Source organism: Sapajus apella, unplaced genomic scaffold (assembly GCF_009761245.1).
Source record: "Sapajus apella isolate SASKATOON/1434 unplaced genomic scaffold, GSC_monkey_1.0 scaffold29, whole genome shotgun sequence".
Classification (NCBI taxonomy): domain Eukaryota; kingdom Metazoa; phylum Chordata; class Mammalia; order Primates; family Cebidae; genus Sapajus; species Sapajus apella.
Genome location: NW_022436969.1, coordinates 2,368,685 through 2,382,205, shown reverse-complemented (window position 1 = coordinate 2,382,205; position 13,521 = coordinate 2,368,685).

The window sequence follows — 13,521 nt, the reverse complement described above, 5'->3', positions numbered from 1 at the left end:
GTGTATATACAGGTATTGATTGACTTACCACCTATGCAACTTACGACCATTCGACTTTACGACCACAATCGCTAGCCACAACTGCTCCGCATCTGGCAGTGCAAATGTTGCCCAGCTGGGCATACGACAGTGTGGACCAGCTTCCGGCAGCACTACCATCTCTGTGTGCACAATTTCAACTGTTATCCCAGACTTGGTACAGCAATTTGTGTTTTGTGCCTTGGATATTTTTCATCAAACCCCTCCCAATAAACTTCTTATACATTTCGAAGCAATGGACCCAAACATCGAACAATTTGCAAGGATTGAATGGATGGCGTTCGATGTGTTTCATCCGTATCGTGAAATTTATGAAGAAAAAAAGAAACATACAATTCAGACAAAGCTCACCATGTTTATGAAAAAACCAACTGCGGTAACCCCAACTGCTGCCTCAGATGACAACATCAACGATCCACAGCCAAGCACCAGCAGCCAATAAAATGTTTCGTACATGTTTATATATTTTTATATGTTTTGCATTTGGGAAAATGTTTCCTATGGTATTTTTTACACCTGTATTTTGTATTTTTGTATGCACCTGTGTTTTGTAATTTCGTATGTTTTGCAAATGTTAAACCAGTTGTACTGGTAATGCAGTGTTTTACTTAAACCTGACAAATGTAGAAATAAGAAACAAAATGGTGTAGAGATGATACAAATGCATAAAATTAACAAAGGAAATTATGATATATAACAATAATAATAGAAAATTATGATAAAATATGACTTAAAGATTTTTATAAAATCATTTCACAGTACTGTACATATAGCCTACTCAACTTATGACCAAATCATGTTACGACCGGTCTGTCAGAACCAATCGTAGTAGTAAGTCGAGCACTAGCTGTATCTCAATGTAGTTTTGACTTGCATTTCTCTAATGACCAGTGACGATGAGCATTTTTTCATATGTTTGTTAGCCTCATATATGTCTTCTTTTGTAAAATGTCTGTTCATATCCTTTGCTCACCTTTGAATGGGCTTGTTTCTTTTTTTCTTGTAAATCTGTTTTAGTTTTTTGTAGATTCTGGATATTAGCCCTTCGTCAGATGGGTAGATTGCAAAAATGTTTTTCCCATTCTGTTGGTTGCCGATTCACTCTAATGACTGTTTCTTTTGCTGTGCAGAAGTTGTGGAGTTTGATTAGGTCCCATTTGTCTTGTCTGAGCCCAAAATCTCCTGAAACTGATAAGCAACTTCAGCAAAGTCTCAGGATACAAAAATCAATATACGAAAATCACAAGCATTCCTATACACCAATAACGGACTTAACGAGAGCCAAATCAAGAATGAACTTCCATTCACAATTGCTACAAAGATAATAAAATACCTAGGAATACAACTAACAAAGACTGCAAAGGATCTTTTCAGAGAACTACAAACCACTGCTCAACAAAATAAAAGAGGACACAAACAGATGGAGAAACATTCCATGCTCATGGTAGGAAGAATAAATATCATGAAAGTGGCCACAGGCCCAAAGTAATTTACAGATTCAATGCTATCCCCATCAAGCTACCAATGACCTTCTTCACAGAACTGGAAAAAACCACCTTAAACTTCATATGGAACCAAAGGAAAGCCTGCATAGCCAAGTCAATTCTAAGTAAAAAGAACAAAGCTGGAGACATCACACTACCAGACTTCAAACTATACTACAAGGCTACAGTAATTAAAACAGCATGGTACTGGTACCAAAACAGAGATATAGGCCAATGGAACAGAACAGAGGCCTCAGAGGCAACGCCATACATCCACAACCATCTGATCTTTGACAAATCTGACAGAAACAAGCAATGGGGAAAGGATTCCCTGTTTAATAAATAGTGTTGGGAAAGCTGGCTAGCCATGTGCAGAAAGCAGAAACTGGACCCCTTCCTGACACCTTACACTAAAATTAAATCTAGGTGGATTAAGATGTAAACATTAAACCCAACACCATAAAAACCCTAGAAGAAAACCTAGGCAAAACCATTCAGGACATAGGCATAGGCAAGGACTTCTTGACCAAAACACCAAAAGCACTGGCAACAAAAGCCAAAATAGCCAAAATAACTTCAGTATTTCAACAGAGCAAGTTTTTTTTTTCTTTTTTTTCCCTCTTCTTCCTTTTTTAAAAAATCTGTTTTTCAAAACATGCAACTCTTTAGTTCTTAGATGCTAAATTATTCTGCACTCCGTCCATTCTTCCTGAAATCTCTTTCAGGTTAAATCTCTCCAAAATCTCTGAATGTGTGATTTTTGGTAAAGAGAATATTTTTTTCTCAGGTTTTTTTCAATGTGTCCCACTTAGGTGAGTAAGTATTTTAATTAAAGTGAAGTTTTCATGGAAGCTTTGGTCTTCTCCTTCACGGTACATTATCCTGGTTCATTTATGTTTTTCTTTTTTTTTTCTTTTCTTTTTAGGGAAAATAATTGAAGAATTAATACTTTGATACAGTATGCTCTCAAACATAATACCTTTTAAAAACCTATCTCCTACATAAATTATTTTAGAGTGAGGGGGCAAAAAAGAGCAAGAAATTGTTCCAAACTGACATTGTACTCCCTAAATGTAACAACTGTGATCATCTTCTAAGAATAGCATTCAGATCATCTGGAACTTCACAGCCTCTTATCCCATTGCATTCTTAATGGATTCTATATTTCAGGCATACTGAGTTACTCTGTATGTGTATCACACATTCTCAGGCCTCCATAATTTTGTTCATGTATAAACCGTTCTATGAAAAACTTATTTCTTATTTGAATCTAAACTCAGAAATCACTTCTCTGAAACAGTAAAAATGATCTGCTTCCTATTATTACATTCATAAAAATTGGATTTTACTCCCATTATAACACATATTTTATTTTTCTTTGAATTACAGTTGGTTCTTTTCACGTGTGTTTCTGCTACTGTATCACAAACTCTAATCAAAGATGACATATAGGCCTAGAACTGGGCTTTGCAGTTAGTACCCTATTTAATTCAATGAAAGAATTGCTTAAATTGGATTGGATAGCAAAATAAACTGATAGGTAATATATTCTTTACTTGTTTATGTGATTTTAAATATATTGTCATTTATTGGTAATTACCTGGTGATTATTATGTCCAGTTACTGAATAAATCAGATAATTGTGGATAAGATTAATAAGATGGTTGATCTCCTGAAGGAACTCAAAGTCTAGTGAAAATGATGTAAAAAACATGAGAATAGAAATATGCACTGGAAATTATAGAAAAACAGTTTGAAGGCAACTTTCTTACCTGGAATGCATCAGGGAGTGTAGTTTTTTGTCTGTTTGTTTGTTTGGCTTCTTTGTTTTGTTTTGTTTGAAACAGGGTCTTACTTTGTCACCCAGGCTGGGGTGCAGTGGTGCCATTAGGGAATGTTTTTAATGTTATGTCTGAGTTGATTTGGTAGAGAGGAAGTAAAGGGCATTCTAGATAATGGGAAGTGGCCCAAGAAAGAATAAAAAATTTAAATAGTACCATGTAGACAGCTTGGTAGACAGCAATTATTTCTATCTTGCTTGAAGCAGTCAGTGGCAGGGGATGGCATTAGAGAGATATATGGGCATCATAACGTGGAGTGTCTTGAACTTGATTTTTAGCAACTTGGACTTGATCATACAGGCCAGAGATTTCCCAAATGTTCTTTGTAGAGCTCAAGATAATACTGATAAGAATTCATTAAAAGCTCTCTTTTCATAGATTTTTAGGAAATTCTCAGGCTGGAGGAAATAAATTAATTAAGTGTCCTTACTGCAGGATTTCCCAAAGTTGTAATATGCTAATATGTATTGTGAGTATACTAAAGAGAGATCTAATGTTCAGCACTTCACAAACTTTTTTTGTTGTCCTCGCATATGTATTTGTCTTTTAATGAACACCAATCAACAGCGTCCAGAACTTTAGTATTCTGTGACTGAGGGGAAACCTGATATAAAAAATAAGAAATTCTGAAGGAGGAAATTTGAGTTGTAAATAGATTGCCATGGTGATGTTTGGAGAATGCGAATGAGGTAGGAGGCAGAGTGGTGGCTCACATCTATAATCTCAGCCCTTGGGAGGCCAAGGCAGGTGGATCAGTTGATGTCAGGAGTTCAAGGCCAGCCTGGCCAACACTGCAAAACTCTATCTCTACTGAAACTACAGAAATTAGCCAGCCATGGTAGTGCACACCTGTAATCCCAGCTACTTGGGAGGCTGAGGCACAAAAATAGCTTAAACCTGAAAGACAGAGGTTTCAGTGCCAAGAGGGTGCCATTGTATTCTAGCCAGAGTGCAAAGTGAGACTCTTTCTCAAAAAGATTTATAAACAAACAAATAAATAAATAAGATTGGAAGGCAAAAAGATGATAATATTATAGAAGTCCAAAAATGTATAAAAGACTAAACTAGTTGTATAGCATAAGGGATGAAAGAAGAAAACATACCTCAGTCATTGCCAGGCAGTAAAACCCAGAGGATTGTAGAGTTAATTGAATCAAAGGAGGAACAAATTTCAAGAATGATGCTCAGCTTTTTAACTTCTGTGAGTGTTTGCATATGGGTTGCTGGTGGTGAGACCATGGAGGTGGAAATTTGTTTTAAAAAGGGAAACATCACTTTGGTTTGGAAATGTTAATTCTGAGCTTTTAGTAGAAATCCAAGCGGACATATTCAGTTTGATGTGAGATTTAGAATATAGAAGTTTGGCAAACTGATCTCAACTGGAAATAGTGTTTGTGAGTCACCAGTGTACCTGTGGAAATTAACAACTTTCAAAATGATGTTTCTGTTGGCCCTGGGTTTCAAGGTATCTATCCCTCTTTAACAAAGACAGTTAGGGATAATAAAAACTGAATTTAAGTGGTTTCTTAGGTGATTTTTTAAAAAAATGTTTGTAATTATCTTCATTTTGGAGATAAGGAAAGGGGAAGAGCCCTTTTGTGACATAGTTAAAAGCCCCATAAAACTGGATGTCTCAACCACACCTCAGCTTTCTGTTGAAACTGCTCTCTATAACCCAAATATGAATAAGTAATTAAGGACTATAATCACCACCTTACCCAGACAATGTTTAAACAAATGCTAATCTTGACTTTTGTGAATCACTTAAGTAACAGCCAGAATGTCAAAAAGGCCCCTGGCCCTCAGAATGTCCAGAGCCCCTGACACCATCTTTGCCCAGGAATCCACTGGAATGTCCAGGACCCTCTCACCGCCACCTCCACCCCTCTCCCTCGTGTCCAAGGTGATTTTTACGGGTATAAAGGGGTATTGACACCCTCCTTTTGGGGCCACGGATTGGAGAGATGCGAGTCCTCCGTGGCCGCCGGCAATAAAGACCCTGCAATTTGGCATACTTTTGTCTTGGTGTTGACTTTCTGTACTCGGTCCAATACAACATTTGGAGGTTCCACCGAGATTTATCTTCGTCCATCACCAGACAAAAGCAGTCTCAGAGTCTCGCCCGGGCAGCCGCTCTCACCTCAGGGACCTCTAGGGGAGGAGGCCCCTAAGCTGTTCCAGGGCCCCAGAGTTCCAGCCCCAGGGAGGATAAGTGACTACCTTGCCGACATTCACCCAAAATTTCTCAGGGTCCCAGGAACCTCCGGAGGTAAGTCAAGTCTGGGGACTGGTCCAACAGGGGGACCTGAGTCTGGGGACCGGATGTGGTCACTGCAACTCTGACCAGGCAAGCCTACCATGAGATGTCACTGGAGGCTCAGTTTACCTCACTAGAGGCTCGGGTAATTTAGTTCTCCGTTGTTTTCCATAACCTCGGTGTGAGTGAGAGAGTGAGTATGTATATATGTAGTCCCACGGCTGAAAGGCTACAGGATTTGTGTGGGCCTTCACCCGCAGTTCCATGGGGATGTCATAAGGCATAACGGTGATTCATCTCAGGACTAAAAATTCTGAGGTGACCAGGCCCGGGGTTTATATGGGTACACCTTAGCCAAGACGCTCTGAAACATCCCTCCAGGATGTGGCCGGGCAGGCATCAGACTGGTCTCCCATCTGGGGGTCACCCATTCTTTGTCTGTCAATCCTATATGTGGTTCTGTCTTTATTGTAGATTCACCAGTTTTGTTAGATTCCTGTTGGCCAATATACAGTGGTTTAGGCCTGCTTCCCTTGGAGTGGAAGATATTCTACAGTGGGTAACAGACCACTGGCTGTAGGTGTCCGTCACTGAATTCATGCCCCTAGAATTAACTCTATTCTCCTTCCTTCTCCTATTATTCTTCTACTACTGAGACCTCACTTCTCCTGACTCTGCCATGTGGCAAATAGCTTTGGCCCTATCTCTTTTTGTTTTCCTCCTTATTATAGTCATTGTGGCCTGTAAGTTCTCTCAGCACCCCCAGGACAGGAGTATTTCTGCCCGTGTTAGGTATAATTTCCTTTTCCCTTCATCAGCTAATATTCAAAAGGAAATTCTGCCCGAGACATCTCGGGTGTAGTTTTTTTCTCTGTCCTGGGAAATAAATTCCTAGAAAAAAGGTGTCAACTCTAATTGACCGTTCGGGGTGGAAACAAGATAATTGTCTGTTTTGTCAAAAAGATATTAAGTGTTGTTACGGCCAGTGCTCTGAAGCCCACCCCTATTCAGTTTTTGGCATCACCCTGACTGCTCGGAGGTGGGGTGTCACAGCTTAAGAAGAACAGACTGGCAAATCTCTTGTCAACTCTGTACATTGTGGTGGATTCAAAATTCACACCGTGTGGACCTCCTAGTTCATTTCTTTTACCATTCTCCAACTTTCCCAAGGTTACTGAATGTCGGGTGTCATTTAAGAGAAGACCACGCCTGAGCAGCACTAAGCCTATACAAGACCTATTACCGGCCCCTCTGGGGCTTCTTAGGGGAATCCTATCCGCACTCTTGGCCCCTTCCACCTGTTCCCCTGGCCCGTACAAAAGACAGACCCATATTACTATCAGGAGACAGAGAAAAGAGTGGAGAAAGTAGGAGAGAGGAGAAAGAGTTAAAAAAAAAGACAGAAATAGGGAGAGAGAGAGGAGGGAGAGAGAGAGCAAGAAGAAAGGAGGAGAGAGGAGACAGAGGAGTGGAGAAAGTAGGAGAGAGGCGAGAGGAGAAAGAGAAAAAAAAAGAGACAGAAATAGGGAGAGAGAGAGGAGAGAGAGAGAGAACAAGAAGAAAGATGAGGAGAGAGGAATTTAATGCTCGTTTAGGGTCCCTGTGTCAAGGCGACCAAAAGCCGCAGGGGTGGGGAACTCTCAGCTGGCCCAGCTGCGAGCTCACTTTTTTAAACTGACACAAAAAGTGTTTTTCATTTTTTTTTCTTTCTCTGCCTACCAGCAGCCCCACCCGGCTTTCAGGCAGGCCACAATGCCTCAGGGTTCAGTATTTGCATCCAAAATCTGGCTTTAAGAAAAGCTTTCTAACTCTTTGTAATGAAAGTGACTTGTTAACACAGCAGTTAAGGTGTAGGGCCTGCAACTGCAAGGTTGTTGGTTCAAATCCTCAGTGAAGCCAGTCTTAAATTAGTGAAATCTCTTGGGAAATTTGGCATAAAAAAAAAAAAAAAAACAAAAAAAAAAAAACACCAGAAAAAAAATGGGGGATCAAATTAAAAGTTTTTTTCCATCTGGCCCCAATGGGACCCCAACACCTTGGGGGGCGGTCACCAGTCTCTGAACACTTTTCACCAGTATCTTATAGAAGGGGTTAAGGGAGAGGCCCACAGGCTCACTAACCTCTCCATGGTAGGGACTGTAACTCAGTGTCCACAGGAATCGCTGGCTGCCTTCCTTGACCATCTACAAGACACTTATCGCATCTACACTTCTGTTGACCCTGAGACTCCAAAAAATCAGTGGACCATCAATCTGGCTTTTGTTTCCCAGTCAGCCCCAGATATTAAAAGAAAGTTACAGAAGTTAGAGGGATTCCAGGGGATAAATTTAACCCAGTTGCTGGGAATTGCCCAGAAAGTTTTTAATAACAGGGATACTCCTGAAGCCACACAAAACAAAAAAAGTTACTAAGGCAGTAATAGCAGCCCTTCAGAAGACATGAGTCATTCCACGGGGGCAGGGGGCCTTGTAAAAGGGCCCCCGGGGTCCCTGGCCCCATTAGGAAGAAACCAATGTGCATGCTGTAAAAAAAAAGAAAAAAAATTAGAAAGAATGAGTGCCCAAAGAGAAAAAGAGGAGATATCACTCAGGAAAATCCACTGAGGGCTATCCTCAATTTAGAAGGCCAGGATTGATGGGGCTGAGGCTTTTATTTACTAAGCCCCCAAGAGCTCAGAGTCACTTTAATAGTTGGGGACAAACCTGTCAGCTTCTTAGTTGACACCGGATGACCCAGTCCTTAGCCTCTGGGACCACTATCCAGTAAAAATAATAATAATAATAATAATTATCCAGGGGGCCACAGGAAAACCATGACAAGCCCTTGGACCACCAACTGATTCGTTGATCTGGGAAACGGCACTGTCACCCACTCCCTCTTAGCCATTCCAGAGTGTCTGTACCCACTCCTAGGATGGAACTTACTTCACAAACTTCAAACAAATATTTCTTTCTGTGAGAGTCAGGCTTGCCTCTCAATTCCTCCTCCCTTGGCATCAGTGCCACCTCAGCAAATCCTCATCACCTGTGCTCTGTCAGACAAGTATCTCTTGCAGGACACCTTATCCTCAGAGACAGATAACCACCAACATCAGAACTCCTTCACCAATTCCAAGAGAATGTACCCAGAGTGTGGGCCGAGACAAATTCCCCAGGCTTGGTGAGTCACCTTATCCCAGTTATGGGATTATCATGCCAATATCCCAGCTATTGGCAACAGCAACTCCAGTCCAGGTACGACAATATCCCATGAGCCAGGAAGCTAGACGGGTAATTGCTCCACATACAACCAGACTCCTAAAAGGAGAGGTCCTTACTACCTGTAAGTCCCCCTGGAATACCCCATTACTCCCCATCTTAAAACCAGGCACAAAGGACTATTGGCCTGGCCTGTATAGGACTGAAGGGAGTTAAACAAATGAGTGAAAACTGTCCACCCTAGAGTTCCAAATCTGTACACCCTCCTAAGTCTCTTGGGTGCAGAACACCACCATTGCACTGTCTTGGATCTCAAGGATGCAGTCTTTTGCATCCCACTGGCCCCTGTTAGCCAGCCCATATTTGCTTTTGAATGGACTGACCCCGATACTGGGGTCTCAGGGCAACTCACTTGGACAAGACTGCCTCAGGGGTTTAAAAACTCCCCCACTCTATTTTATGAGGCACTTAGCCAAGATCTTGCCACCTTCTGAGCTGAGTTCCCCAAGTGTGCCCTACTCCAATATGTGGATGACTTACTATTGGCTGTAAAAACCCAGGAGGCCTGTGAAGAGACCACCCAGTCATTATTAAAGACCCTATAGACTTTGGGTTACCGGGTCTCAGCTAAAAAGGCCAAACTCTGCCAACCGAAAGTTACTTACATGGGCTATATCACAGAGAAGGGCAACCGGGCATTGGCAACTAGCCGAGTCCAAGCGGTGCTGCAAATACCCAACCCCACCATGAAATGCCAAGTTCGAGAATTCCTTGGGGCAGTAGGGTACAGCAGGCTATGGATTTTGGGATTCGCCAAGATAGCCAAGCCCCTGTATGCCTGCACCGGAGGAAATCAGTCCTTGATATGGACAGAGATAGATCAACAGGCTTTTGACAATCTCAAAACTACCCTGACTATGGCCCCAGCCTTGGCCTTGCCAGACATCTCTAAACCCTTCTGGTTGTTTGTGCATGAAAAACAGGGAGTCGCTAAGGGGGTGCTCACCCAGTTGTTGGGATCATGATCCTGGCCAGTCACCTACCTTTCAAAAAGACTTGATTCCGTAGTCTCTGGGTGGCCAGCTTGTCTGAGATCAGTGGCAGCTACAGCCCTGTTAGTCAAGGAGGTGGACAAACTAACCTTGGGGCAGGAGTTAAACTTAGTGGCACCCCATGCAGTGGAGTCACCACTCCATGGAGCTCCTGGATAATGGACGTCAAATGCCTGCATAGTTCAATATCAGGCCTTACTTTTGGACAAGCCCTGCATAAAATTTTTAAAGGTTATAGCTTTAAGCCCTGCCACGCTTCTACCAGACAGTGAGCCAGAGGAACCCATACATGATTGCCAACAGACATGGACGTCCTCCATGCTGCTCGACCGGACCTCACCGATGTCCCCCTGCAGAATCCAGAGGAGGTACTGTATACAGATGGTAGCAGTTTCATGGTCGATGGAGCCAGGTACACCGGGGCAGCCGTAGTCACCCTAGAGCGGATTGTCTGGGCCCAGGCTCTTCCACATGGAACCTCGGCCCAAAAGGCAAAACTCATAGCTCTAACAAAGGCCTTAGACTGGGAGGAGGGAAAAACTGTAAACATCTACATGGAGAGCCGGTATGCCTTTGCTATGGCTCATGTACATGGAGCCATTTATAAAGAAAGAGGGCTACTTACCTCAGAGGGAAAAAACCATCAAAAATAAAGAAGAAATCCTAGCCCTACTAGAGGCTATATGGAAGCCCAAGGCAGTGGCATTAATACACTGCAAAGGACACCAGAAGGAAGATTCACCAGAGGTGAGGGGAAATAGGGTGGCTGACCTACAAGCCAGACAGTCAGCCTTGGGGCCAGTAAAACCCCTGACTCTTCTTGAGACTTTGCCGGCCCCAACCCTGCCTGCCACCCCTACGTACTCACCTAATGAAGAAAACTTTGCTAAAGAACAAGGGGGCACACAAGATTCCACAGGATGATGAATTCTACCAGACACAAGGATTGTGGTCCCCAAGGCTCTAGGATGGGCCCTCGTTAAGGACACACACCAGGCCACTCACTTAGGACAGACCAAACTAACTGAGCTGCTAAAAGCCAAATACTACATCCCCCACTTACATGAACTTAACAAGGAAATTACTACCCGGTGTGATGTATGTGGCCGAGTAAATCTGGGAGGGAACAGGTCTAGCCAGGTAGGAGTGAGACTCAGAAGGACTAGCGCTGGGGAGCACTGGGAATTAGATTTCACTGAAATAAAACCCCCGGTAAATGGCTATAAATACCTCCTAGTGTTTATAGATACGTTCTCTGGATGGGTCGAGGCCTTCCCCACTAGGTCCAAGACTGCTTTGGTGGTCACACACAAAAAAAACTATTACGGGACCTTGTTCCTCGGTTTGGCCTCCCTCTAACGCTGGGGTCAGACAATGGGCCCATCTTTACTTCGCAAATTTATCAGGGCCTAGCCAAGGCCCTGGCTGTATCCTGGAAATTACATCGTGCCTGTCATCCCAGAGTTCAGGGCAAGTCGAACGAATGAACCGGACCTTAAAAGAAACCCTGACAAAGTTTATCCTAGAGACTGGTGAAAACTGGGTCAGCCTGCTTCCTTTTGTCCTTCTCCGTGTCTGATGCACACCCTATTGAAAAGGTTTCTCCCTTTTTGAAATCATGTTCAGCAGGCCCCCTCCTTTATTCCCCAGACCTGCGGATACCGTACATGCTAAAGTCCATAACTATACACTCCTTAAGTCCTTACAGGCGCTCCAGTCTGTTCAATCCCAGATACACCAGCTCATTAAGGACACCTGTCCCATACCACTGGACCTCGCAGAGCAGCCAATACACCTCTTCCAGCCTGGAGACTCTGTCCTTGTTAAAAGATTCGCCACCTCCGGCATCACTCCTCGTTGGAAGGGACCCTACAGGGTTATCCTGACCACACCCACCGCCCTCAAGGTGGACGTACTAACAGCCTGGATTCATCACACCCACGTCAAGACTGCCCCACCAGAAGGACAATGGAGCATCAAATACTCATCCCCCGACTTACTAAAGCTAAGACTTGTGCACTCTTCGTGGTCACCACCCTCGACACCCTAATCCGTGCTGTAAATCCCTATAGCAAACCCTCCCTAGAACCCACCTATCAATGGGTCCTCACTGAGGACTCCACTGGAGGATATGTTAGTTCCTTAACCGGGAAGGGATCCACCCTAGTCAATCTAACCCTGGAGTACATTCCAAAGAACTCCATTACCTTCTCCCTAGACCTCTGTGCTCTCCTGGGCCCCAACCTAAATTTCAGAACAAGTGGAGGTGTAGCTGGGTATGGCAGTTTAGGGGCAGAGCAACAACTCCAGACCATGGGGTTATATCTGTGCCCAGGATCCACCCCACAAAAAAGGTGGAACTGTGGAGACTTAAATTAATTCTTTTGCCCCCATTGGGGTTGTGAAACTATCTCCACTATATCAGGATATACCAAAAACATAGACTCCTTCCTCTCTTTTAACTGAGACTCTCCCCCATCCCCATGCTACACCGGGTCACTCACTATTTTGAGTAACCCACTCAAAATAACTGTAAATACCCCAGATGGTAGATGGACAACGGGGCGAACCTGGGGTCTCAGAGTATATATGAGTGGGTGGGACATGGGAAACATCTTTACTATCCAGTGTATAACCTTGCCCAGGTCATAAAACAACAGGAGGCCCCCTTAAAAAAATACAAAGCCCCCTCATCCGGATAATCAATACCCCCCCTCAACAACCTTCCCCTACAACCCCGACTCGGATCGAAGAGGACACAACCCTGTTACCCTTGTTGTTCTCGGCTCACTATCTCCTTGGCAAATCTAACCCAGATTTAGGAAAAGACTATTGGCTCTGTTTAAACCCTCAACTACCATTTTATACAGGGTTGGTTTCCCAATTACCAGCCAACCTGTCCAATTCTTCATGCTCCCAGCCCACACTCCATTTAACCCTGGGAGACATAGAAGGATATGGGCACTGCTACCACTCCCCAAATTACACCCTTGCAGGTTCTCCCTATGGGCACTATTGTAATGTCTCCCCATCAGATATTATTACTGCCCGATGGAAGCGAGTGCCTATCGTCATCCCTCTACTGGTTGGATTAGGTATTGCTGGCTCCACTGCAGTTGGAGTATCAGCTCTTATAACTGGGGACCAAAATTTTAAAACTCTCTCTCAGCACATAGATACTGACCTAAGCCACTTGGAAAACTCCATTTCCCAACTCACTGATCAGGTTGAGTCTTTGGCTGAAATGGTCCTCCAAAACAGGCAAGGACTAGATTTACCATTCTTAAAACAAGGGGGGTTATGTGCCTCCCTTAATGAACAATGTTGCTTCTATGCTAATAGGTCAGGCCTCATTCGAGAGAGCCTCTCTCTGGTCAGACAGAGTCTCGAAACCAGAAAACAAGTTCGAGAGGCTTCGGAAAGTTGGTATCAAAAAATGTTTTCCTGGTCCCCTTGGCTCACTTCCCTCCTCATGGGCCTGGTGGGACCTCTGGCCCTACTCTTACTGGGTCTCATGTTCAGCCCCTGCCCCCTAAACCAATTGCACAGGTTCATAAAATCTAGGGTGGACTCCATAAAATTAATGATATTCAGGTCTCAATATGAGTCCTTGGAACAAACAAACAGTACTAACCTGTTGGAGGAATCAAT